The 11137-nt window shown below is 34.2% G+C and overlaps 1 long non-coding RNA gene across 2 annotated transcripts; it reads left to right on the forward strand.

The window, feature by feature from the left end:
* Nucleotides 1-220: 220 nt before the first annotated feature.
* LOC131677883 (uncharacterized) lies at nucleotides 221-6962 on the forward strand. Of its 2 annotated transcripts, XR_009303448.1 has the most exons (4): nucleotides 221-947; nucleotides 5004-5199; nucleotides 5268-5494; nucleotides 6073-6962. It is a non-coding gene; the product is annotated as an uncharacterized LOC131677883 (long non-coding RNA). The 2 variants fall into 2 exon arrangements; XR_009303447.1 differs by lacking the exon at nucleotides 221-947 and having other exon boundaries at nucleotides 4296-5199.
* The last annotated feature ends 4175 nt before the right edge of the window (nucleotides 6963-11137 follow it).

Consider the following 11137-nt stretch of genomic DNA (forward strand, 5'->3'; position numbering starts at 1 on the left):
CGGTTTCGGAATTATGCCGTTTGGACAGAATGATCGATTTGCACCAAACCGAATTTCTGGCTACGCCGCTGACTTCAAGTAAGTAGAAACAATATCGTTCTACACTCGTTCACAAGAGAAACTTTTTCGAATGCTGAATATCTATTATAATACATTGAAACCCCGATTTTATCAGCCAAATATGAACATACACGGAAAACCCCGCAATCACAAAATTATGATATTGCAGTTGTTGTTTTTTGTTTTAGCTGTTTCAACTAAAAATGGCTAATACAACTATTGCTGCTGTTGATTATCGCATTACCATTTGGCTGAAAAAAATTGTTGTTTTCGGAAGCTGTCAGATACCTGAAAATAAAGACAGCAAAAAGGAAAACAAAAATTGTAAGGCAAATTCAACCATTTATTTAGTTGAAAAGGATGAGTCAATTTGCTCGCCACGTCGGTATACATAAAAGCGACAGGTTTGGAAGATAAAATTAATACGTTAATTACTTGAGTAGCATTAAGATAAGTTTTCCAATATTATTTCCGATGAGTGAAATTGGTACGCTATATGTGAATTTATTTTGGTTTGTTTTCAGTTAGCAAAACATAATTTTCATCATCGACTGAGAGAAAACCTTTTTGAAATCTAATCATAGAAATTGAACAGTTAGGTATTTTTATGTGTATATCTCAAGCAAGAATTGGTTTCAAATTGTGCCGGAATTGTGGTGAAAACCACAAAAAGCAAGTGATATTTTATATTTGTGTATAAATACTGCCCTACGATTACTAATCTTCATTTTAGGAAAAGCTGAGTTTCGAAAAAAAATACCAACACATTATATTGCAGAGCGGTAATAATAAACTCGGAACGTGTTTTAGCCGAACCGTATACTGGAACGTCACATGTTAAAAATCCTAATGAGAACATGTTTATAGAGGTTCTTCTCTAAGTTATTGTAAGTAATACTATGCAAAATACTAGGCAAATCTTGAGCGTTTTTTCAAAAATGCATCTACAATGAGTTACTCTCATTGTTCACTTTCTCTTCTGTTAATAATTCGGTCGCTTTAACATTTATCCTTCAACTCTTTGCATAATATGCTAGTAAAAATTACCGTCTTTCGATTTGTACTTTAAAATAGGTGAAAAATGCTATAGGGACGCCGTTATAATCGAAAGAGAAAGTAAACAAAGAGTGGCACTCATTGTAGATATGTCATTTTGAATAAAAGCTCTAGAAATGTCCCCATCCGCCGATATGTATTTTATCCTTCTAAATAGTCATCTGAATAAAAGAATAACCTCAGCACAAAGCGTAGCATAATATTGCGATGATCGCGTAAGCTTATATCCGCGAACCGGTTTATGTTGTAACGTTATTTACACATGCAGTGGAATGGATTTGTAACAGTATGATTCAACCCTACATAAGAATTTTAACTAATCGACGATATCATTGATTGCATTTTTCTTGCGCTTCTTCTAGTATAGAAGCACTACGCATACGGAACTGATGTTAGCAGATGTTGCAACTCAGAAGCATCACAAGCAAGTCTAGCAAAGATGCTTAGAGTGAATGGTATTGCTGACCAAGCGTTGTAATTTTGCGGAGAAACAAATAAGTACGTGTACTAAAAAAGACGATCAAGTAAATTTAGATGAAGTTGGATTCCACTTAACCAAGGCCTAAATAGAAACATTGCTCCTTTTTATATTTAGCCTTGTGAAGGGTATCTCTAATTTAGATTCTGGTTTTTGATAAATAAGAATAAGGAGACAAGTTAATTAACACACTTACCTAAGCCCCTGGTACAATGTTTGTTATTCAAATTTCAGTAAAATATGCTGATATTTTGTCACGGCGTATCATTTTAAAAAAAAACTATGTCATTCGCCAAATGTTTATATATAATATATTACAAAATTAAAAAAAAAAATTTTTCGTTGTTTAATATTTGACGTATTACACTTGTATCTCCTTTTGTGTTGATATCTATAGAAAAGGCTTTCAGAGCCCATGTAACACAAGCGCGGTTCACAAAAGCCTTTCATCTTTTCACATACAGATGACGCTTGCGACGCTCATTTTCGCAAAGGCCTTAGTATAAAGATACGCAAAGCGTGTGCAGAGATTGAAGCCAAAAAAGTCTACCTATCGAGCAAAATTAGAATCCAGCTTTGCTGTAGAGGTATCAGAGATGGATTCCAATTGGGCCATTAAATGAGAAAAAATCTTTTTATTCCATACATCGATAAAGCTGATTTTCGTGATCATAACAATGTTTTTTTCCAACTCAGGAAACGTGAAAATAAAATTTAAATTTAAAATAAAGAAATTTGTTGATAGTCTTGATTTGACATTATCAGAAGCATTTGACATATCGAATTTCACGACAAATGATGCCCTGTCAGAAAAAATGAATACATGTTTTATTTGACATAAACACCATCCAATGCATATAGTTTTTTTTTCATTTTGGGTGTTGTCTTGATAGGCCAGATATAAACAACCGCAGTTTTCCTATGTATGGTTGTCTATGTTTACATAAAATTTATTTTAAAAAACAAAAAAATCGTTATAACGTATTACAACGATTTTTTTTTTGAAATAATGTTATATTATTATATTGGACCTAAAATTTATCGAATGGAATGAAAAACTCCTTAATGACCCAATTGCGCTCGATAGGTAGACTTTTTTTTTATTTAACTATATGCGCAACTGTTCTCTATAAACTGTGCATTTAAGCCTTACAAAAATTTTCAGGATGACGTCACAGAGAACAGACATCGAACAAAAATATTTTAAAAACGTGTGTAAACATTTGAATTAATATACGATAAACACTAGCGTCGCCACACCAACCTATTCCAACAATCAAATCCATTCCTGAACCGGTTCGAAATCCTGAATGGATTCAGTATGGAATCTTGTTCAAAGAAAACAACCGATTCCGACTCTATCGGTTGATGGATTTGAGCTGGAATTCATGCTGGAAGTCCGAATTGGTTCCGGACTAGTTTGACTGGGTAGAGGAATAGCCGCTGTCAATTTTGTCGACCTCAGCCGCAAAAAAACATGACGACAGTAGGTTTGGATATCCCAAGTACCTTCGAAACCGTTAGAAATTTTACACAAGTTGAATGCTGAAGATGGACGTTTGTTCTCTGTGATGACGTCATCAATCAATACAAAACGACCAACGAGATCTCTTGAAATTAGTCTATTTCAACCAATTAAATCGATAAAATTACACAGCTTAAATCCGGCGAGTAATTTGTTGACGCGAAGTGTTCACCGGCGAAACCCAACTTAGTCGGTTAATTATTCGGTTGACCTCGGAGCACCCGATTTCGTCGGTCAACAGGAAAATTTATCAACTATCAAATTCAAATCTATGGGGTTTTTGCAAGGAACAAGCTAGATGAACCATATTTTTTATTGTTGGAACGAACCCTACACGAGCAGAAATATTGACAATAACCCAATTATTGATCAATATATTGATCGTGTAAGGACATTATGAAAATATTGATTCTGTAGAATTCAAATGGGATTGACGGATTGAAGCAGTCTTGTCAATATTTTTATTAACAATATTCTTGTCTCGTGTAGGGTTCGCAGTAAATAAAAATATTGCCAAGACTGCTTCAATACGTCAATCCTATTTGATTTCTACATGATCAATATTTTCAAGATACCCTTACACGATCAATATATTCATCAATAATCGATTTATTGACAATATTTCTGCACGTGTATTGTTCGCTTGACGTCAAGCAATTGGCTCTCAAACGTGAAACTTTTTCGCTCGATGCGCCAACTGGATTTCATTTTCGGTACTAGTCAAATGATGATGAAAACATTTTCTTGCATTGATGGTATAGGATGGTTGTTCTATTTTAATTGTTTTAAAATAAATATCACATAGTTTCACAAAAAGCTTGATTACAGGTGATAAGAAAACACTCGTTCTTTCGTTTGACACCAAAACATTCAGTTGAACTCAATATTTTATTACGAATTATTGAGATCCGGAATTATTTTTGTATTGTTGAGGTTAGGTTGGTTGTTTTAGATATGGAAAATGTTTATCTAGAAATTGGACTTATCAGTGGATAACCTCGACTACCAACAACTACACTCTTTAATCCAGTGATTTTTGCCCACCTTCGTGTTTTCTATCGAAATTTCAATCTCTGAATTTCATTTTAGTTTAAATTGAAACCAGAAGAACAAATGTGAGTGAAGTAACAAGAAAGTTACCATCTGGATATTTTCAGAGGTAGGAAACATATTTTCTTCACCAATATTACTTTTCATTAGAAGAAATAACGTTTAATTATAATATTGATTGAATTTAAAAAATTCAGAATTTACTTTCCAATGCGTTTTGACAGATGAAAATAAAAACATCATCATTGAACTTCCGTGCCCTCTGGCGGTCGACATCTAGCGTTAGATCACGAATATTCTGCGCAAAGTAAATAAACGACACAAGCGTCATCTATATGTGAGGAAATAAAAAGCATGCGTGCACCCTACATGCTACATGGGCTGTTAATGGTCTTTATAAAGGTATGTCCAGCGTTGCTAGATAAACCGATTTATCGGTATTTATACCGATTGTTATTCAATGCCGACATGCCGATAACGTTTCTAAAAGTACCCATTTTTTATTGTTTATGTCATTACACAACAAAAAATATCGTAAAAACCGGCGTCGTTTTGTTAGTTTGTTTTTATGAACGTGACTTTAAAATTGTTTACAGTCGTCACGCTCAACCGGTGTCGTAATAAGAGCAGCCGGATGATTTTGTTGAAAATCTATATCCTGTAAACATAGTGGAACTCAATGGAAGAAAACCTTTGAAATATTACGTACATTCCACTAAGACCTCAGTTCGCGTATATATTGGACATAATATTATGCTTTTGTTGTGATATTTCAACTCTTACTATGATGTTCAATCGAAACAATGTACACAAATAATCTCGTTTATTGTGCAGAAATTTAAATATTCCGAATCCTGGCCGTTGAAGACAAATGAAGACATTGGTTATGAAATGTGAAGACATTTGAAAATTATACCTGGTATCCCTGGTTTGAGAGCCAACATTGATATTATATGAAACCATCTGACAACACTGTATGGCGGGCCGCGCCGCGCTGCCATAACGTCGACTTTGGATCTTCGAAGTTCAGGTAAGCAAATTTGTTGCTTTATTTGAATTTTATGATAATATGTAAAGTATTATAACTTTCGTTTTCAGGAATGTAATTATAACCATGGAACAATATGTGGTGCTTTGGTGATACCGGTAGAGCTAGCACCGAAGGTTGGTAGGATATTTATTAACCATTGCTGCGGACGGAACTTCAACGACCATTTTCAGCAGATGGAAATTTTGCTCGTGACTATCAACCCAACTGAATAACGGCCGTGGAGTTTCTGAACGAAGGTGTCTGCCTCGAAGCGGATGCTAGTAATAATCTGTAGGTAAGTTGATAGAGAAACGGCAAATTTTCGCGGCAGGCTGAAATATGTGCAGCTGGACGGAAGAGGAATCATGACTCGAAATGGAATTTAATCAAGCCTATGATCGCACTGGTAATTGGTGCTTATTTTCCAATCTAACTTTGGCAACTACTTGTGGTTTATCTACCAGTATCATCAGAAGATGTTCTGCTCTTGGTTGATGAGATTGATGGTATTGCAAACATCGTCAAGCAATAGTGATTTTATATTTCTAAATGTGTGAGTTCGCACTCGTTTTTACTTCCTGCTAGTTACTCCTTGACAAATACTATCCTGCGTATAGTGAATTCTAAAAGCAGACAACTTTGAGATGATTATTGGAATACGCTCCTATATTTTGCCTACTGAGAAGGTTCTTTTTATATATCTTTTCATAAATATTCAGGTATTTGTTCATCTATCAATGTGCAAATTTTGTAAGATTTGGTTATGTGGTCTGTGTCGAAGTTTTGTATGGTCTCTAGAGTTCCCAGAGATAATGCAACACTATCGAGACTGGAAGTACAAAGGTGCTAATATTTAATTCTCTTTATTTTCAGTTTCATGCATCGCAATGACCATTATGATGACCTTCAGCAACGTCTTCGTAATTTCGATACTATCCCGGTAATGCAAAAAAACTGACGAAGGACAGTAGATATTCTATGGACGGGTATGTATCGGTAGGGGGGTTTCATTGGATGGGTTCATGTATAATATTCTGGCGGTTCAAAGGCCCTTAATATAATAGTTAGGTTGATGGGCTGACGGTATTGCCACAGATAACAGATTGTAAATCAATGTTTCACTATTGTCATCTATGCAACTGTTTGCTACACGTGTTTGACAGCTGCACTTCAACTGCATTGCATCGATCATTGCGTCACCTACAAACGTTTGCTATTGCAGTCGTCTAATTTATTCGTAGAGAGTATTTACACACATTTCGAATCGAGCCTAAACGTCTGTAATCTGTGGTATTGCCAACATCAAGTGATCATTAAATTTATCAGTCTTAATAGACTTAGTGCATATATTATAAATAACACTAGCGTTGTCGTAAATCTCCGTTTAAATCTACAGCTAGGAAATTAGACTTACACATTACATTAAAATAATTGTTACTGTTCATACCGATAAATATCGATTTTATCATTAAAGGTCGATATTATATGAAACCATCTGACAAGACATTTGAAAGGTAGTGAAGAAAGGTTTTTCATTTCAATGATAAGGTTATATTTCTCTCGCGGATTAGAATATAGACAAGTTCTAAATACACGAGGGCCTTACAGTAGGTATGCATTTTAATAAAGAAATTTTAGCAGTTTGTCAAACCTGGTCAGCAAATAGCATTAAAAGAATAACATCGTTTGCTAGTTTCAAATATATTTAATTCTTTAATCAAAAATACCATTAGTTGTAACAACACGCTTATAGTACATATTTAGTCAATAAAACAGTTAAAACAACCAAATCTATTATTATTTTCAACATCCGATCATCCTTAAATCAACGACTGGATAGAAATTAAATTAACAAAACAAATAATTGAAACAACGAATTTGGATTTTATTTTCAACTCGCACCAATCTTAAAACCAACAATAACATTAGTTGTTTCAACTCATTTAATGTGCTGATTCTGATGGTGTGCGTCCAAGCTAACTGCCAGCATTATTTTCTCAACTGAATATTTTAGTTATTTCAGCCACTATTTTGTTGATCCGAAAACAACAATGACAGTTTAGAAAAATCAATAATCGTTTAGCTGTACCAAATTTTAACTAGTCGATTTCAGAAATACGACTAAAAATTTGGTTGCTATGCGATAGCGAGCGTTTCCGTGTACGTTTGATGGGCTCTAGCAGACGAACAAGACTGAATTCGAGTAAATCCTTTCTTGAGCATGTTTTCCTTATCATAAAGATGGAAATATGCAAAAATAAAAAGTTCATCATAATCAGAAATAGTTATCAGACTACATCAAGGGACGGGAAGATTATTTTAACAGCTTCAGTTTATTATAAAGAAAAAAAATTGCCCGATTTAGTCAATGTCCCCATTTTGTCAGCCTAAAATACACCATGAGATTGATAAAAATGGGTCTTTATTGTATGTATTATTCACTGTGTTTCACATAATTAGATACATTTCATTTTTGGTGATTTTTTTATTGCAGCGAACTACAACAATTTTTAGGTAGCTTTCAAGGGGTTATTTTATAGACTTCTTCCAAAATTTGGCGAATCTATTCCAATTCGTATACCAATTAATTGGTATACTTAAGGGTTTATATGTTGCAGATAGAGAAAATACTGAAATTTTCAGCTTTTTTCCTACAAAATATTACGAAAGCTTATTAAAAAAAAATCCTAATCAGTTTGAATTTTTTTAATAGTTTTATTTTTTATTTAACCGTGATTTTTTAATAAATAGTGACCATCACTTCACAACGTAGTCTATTTTTAATGGCTTGCGGTGAGCACGATCTCTCGAATTGCTGAACTGAAAATTATGGAATAGAAATTAATTTTCAGTATTCTTTACAGATTTAACTCGCCGCGCAGATAGCTCTGAATTAGACCCGCTGGTACCCTAAGACGATTTCGCTAGATTTTCAGACCACTGTGCACCCAGTGCATTAAGGCAAGTGACGGAAGGTTATCTAAAAGATTCGTGAAAATAAATATTCCAGTAATGATGATGATTTTCCCAAACAGTTCGTTTTAGAGAGGTTTTTATTTGTTCTTTGACATTAAGATTAGCGATAATAATTTAAATTAAGGATACTACTGGGAAGTACCCTTTAGAAAAAGTCGATGTCGAAGTAAAATTTGGAACTATGCACGCATGCACTTCAGAGATAGCGTGATATCAGAAGCTGCGATTTCATTTCAACGCTTTTTTGTGAAAAGGGCGATACTTACAAATGTAAACATATGGCTTTTTTCATACATGCGAATGAGGGCTTTGAAACGCAACAAATTAACCTAAAAATTTTGATTCTACGATCTTGCTTTCTTAAACTACAGCAAAAAATACAACGGGCGAAACTGTATTTTTGTTTGTTTATTTAAAGTTTCGCCCTCCACGCTCCATGCAAATACGCAGGGCGATACTTTTTTTGCTAGCAGTTTAAAGGCGAAACTGTTATTTTCGTATTTTTTTAGGATTATCAAGCTGATACCAGCTGTAAATAGTAACAATGATCGCTATTGAAAAAATACGGACGAAATCGGTGGTGTAGAACGGTAGTTATTGTAAAAAAACGTAAGGGCGATACTTCAATGCTGATAGGTGGGACCGAAAAAGTAAAGAATCGCCAAAGGGGTGATGCTATCATTTTGTCAATTTCAATAGCAAAAACATTTTAATCTAATAATTTCAAATACTTCATGAAGTTTTGGGTTTCGATCACTGAATCATGTAACCTAGGATGTAAAAACACAATAGTTCTTAAATAGGAAATAAAACCAAGTCTGGAAATATTCACTGTTGATTTTCTTTGAATGGTATCACTGCTAGTATCGCTCTTTTCAACAAAAAGCGTTAATTTCTTAGTTCTCAGTCGCGTTGGAAATTTGAGTAAAGTATAAACTTCAAATCGTTTCAAAAAAAATTTCGATTTTTTTGGCTCAGTACAATATATAACCCCTTCAGGAAAATTCAGTTTTCCCACCACAACTTAGATATTTTATTAACAGAGCATTAACAATAATTCGTTGGTATGTCTATTTTATGGGCCATTTTTTCACTTTCCCATTGATTTGGTTTGAGATTTCTAGCACTGATGTTGTCCTTTGCTGATTTGAGCGATTCTCTGAGTCCTGCCACTATCCCATGTAGTATGTGTTATCAAAAACGTCGCGAAGCATCAAGTTGTAAATGTTCTCAAACGATATAATATCCGAAGAGAGTGATAAGAGTTATAAGAAATGTCTCATCACACTGTTAGGTGGATTAAAAGCATTTTTAAACCGGACTAACTTTTAAACCAGCCTAAAATATTTGGTAAGCTTTAATCATACGATGCTGTCATTTTTATGGCTGCGTTCTGATCTGCGTTACACGTCAATGTTAAAAAACAACAAATTCAAGTTAAAGAAAATGAGTAAATTCATTCCGAAATTTTCTTGCAGTAAAATAGCTTTTCTTCGTCAAATATCTTATTGCATAGTGTTTGAGAACAATTTTGTCTTGTAGCCGATATGTTTCTGAACTTAGAACTTTAACGTGTTGGATAGTTGAAAGTTGGCCGATGGTGTACAGCACTTTAAAGTGACTTAATATTAAATGCACAAAAGAAAATAAATTGGTATACATATGCATGTTTTTATTCAGTTTGTATAGGCGCTCGTCGAGTTAGAGGTGGTTGAACCATCGGTTGTAATTGGTGCCATGATAGTTATTTCTCGACAAGCAAATGATTACGGCTTAAAAGCCAACTGTCACAATTCACTTTGAAAGGAAATTCCGGACAAACCGTTACTGGATAAAAACAGTTCATAGCAGTTAATGGAAGAGAAAACTTTTTTCTTTTGTTTACTGCCATTGGCGAGCAACGGTTTGTCCGGAATTTCCTTTCAAAGATATTTTTGACAGTTGGCTTTTAAGCTGACAGTTAATGGGTTATTCCACTGTTATTGAAAATGCGTAGTTTTCTACGCATTAATTGGTATTTTATTTTATTAGTGTAGTTCGACAGTGCTTGTCTTTCCTACTTGATAAACTGGCTTATTTATTGCCATCTTTATTGCGAGCAAAAAAGCCATATTTATCCAGAAGAAAGCCGAAGAGAGGATTGAAAATAACGAAATGTATGCAAGAGAAGCATGACAATTTTTTGTATATTTTTGTCTTCCTCCGGTAACATGATGCTGCCATTTGCATTGCTGCGCTCTGATCAGCAATGGGAACATTCAACAAGATGTCGATTCGACTTTTTATTGAGCGATAAAAAATTCTCGAAATAAATCTATTTTTTCGTGCTCTACAGTGGTGTAAACCCTCAAGCTAAACCGAGGATTTCAAAATCATTTTAAATACAAAAATACATCAGGTTATTAAATGGCATAAACAGTGAATTTTAAATTAATTTCATTCTACAGTTTTTAACATTGCCGTGTATTGCTGATCAGAGCGCAGCAACATAAGTATTGTATCAAACAAAATAATTTTTTCGAGCAATTTCATCACAAGATGGCGGCTCTGCAGCATTTTCACCTCATGCGCGTTTTTTGGAAGGGGTCCACGGCCGGAAATCTATCTCCCGTGATTTTTGACCTAGCGCCAAAAACTAAAGATTTTCTGATTCCTTATGTCAATAGCGATGTAGGAAGGATTTTTTCGATATTTTGATTTTACGCGAAATGGCGCACTTTTGAGTGAAAAAACGTCGAAAATATTATAAAAATCTACACAAAATCGTTAATCAATAAAAAGGCAAGCAATAAAAAAAATTTAATCCTAAGTACTTCTCCAGTCACGTATCAATTTTGAATACACTGTAAAAATTTCAAAGCGATCAAAAATCATTTGTTCGAGTTACATTTCGGCTAGTGATTTCGAGAAAAACGCGGTTAAAGTTTGCAGTACAAATGGGATATACATAAGAAGCGTTGCG

The sequence above is a fragment of the Topomyia yanbarensis genome, chromosome 1 (genome assembly GCF_030247195.1).
Source record: "Topomyia yanbarensis strain Yona2022 chromosome 1, ASM3024719v1, whole genome shotgun sequence".
NCBI classification, from domain to species: Eukaryota; Metazoa; Arthropoda; class Insecta; order Diptera; family Culicidae; genus Topomyia; species Topomyia yanbarensis.